Below are 875 nucleotides of genomic sequence, written 5' to 3'. Positions count from 1 at the left end.
ATTAGTGTAAGGACTGTGCAGAAGTGGTTTGAAAGATTTAGAAATAATGATTTTAGTGTGGAGAATAAGGCTTGTACTGAAAGACCCGTTGACTTTGATGATGATGCTCTCTCTGCACTAGTTGAAGCAGAACCATCTTTAACAGTTGATGAAATTGCGGAACGTTTAAATTCATCCCATGGAACTGTTCATAGACATCTACAACAAATTGGAAGAGTTTCAAAGCTAGGAAAATGGATACCACATGAACTGTCAATAGTTAACCGACAACAACGTGTAAACATTTGCACGTCTCTTTTATCTCGCATTACTTTAGAACCTTTTCTTGATTGTCTGGTTACTGGAGATGAAAAATGGATTCTCTATAATAATGCGACGAGAAAAAGACAATGGATAGATTGCGACAAGCAGCCGAAACCAGCTGCAAAAGGTGGGTTGCATCCAAAAAAAATTCTTTTGTCTGTTTGGTGGAATATGTGAAGTGTAATTCATTTTGAGCTGTTAGAACCTAATCAAACAATTACAGCTCAAATGTATTATGATCAATTAGAGCGTTTTAAATGAAAAATTGAAAAAAAATTGACCGTTATTAGTGAACAGAAAGCAAATTCTCTTGCAACATGACAATGCCAGACCACATGCTGCAAAAATAACTGTAGAGAAACTAAAAAGCTTCAACTGGGAAATTTTACCTCATCCACCATATTCACCAGATATTGCTCCCAGTGATTATCATCTTTTTCACAGTTTGCAGAATTTTTTAAAAGGGAAAACTTTTGAGGATGAGAACAATGTAAAAAAGGCTATTTCTGAATATTTTGATTCAAAACCGAAATCATTTTACAAAGACGGGATTAAAAAGCTACCATCAAGAT

At 34.9% G+C, this 875-nt stretch overlaps 1 pseudogene; it reads left to right on the top strand.

Annotated features, from left to right (window-relative positions):
* Window positions 1-875, top strand: part of LOC111642304 — a 22,720-nt pseudogene that overhangs the window by 1,900 nt on the left and 19,945 nt on the right.

The sequence above is a fragment of the Centruroides sculpturatus genome, unplaced genomic scaffold (genome assembly GCF_000671375.1).
Source record: "Centruroides sculpturatus isolate CEXI.00-Female unplaced genomic scaffold, Cexi_2.0 scaffold1480, whole genome shotgun sequence".
Taxonomy (NCBI): Eukaryota; Metazoa; Arthropoda; class Arachnida; order Scorpiones; family Buthidae; genus Centruroides; species Centruroides sculpturatus.
Note: the sequence above shows the minus strand (reverse complement) of the source record. Positions and strands in the feature narration are given on the sequence as shown.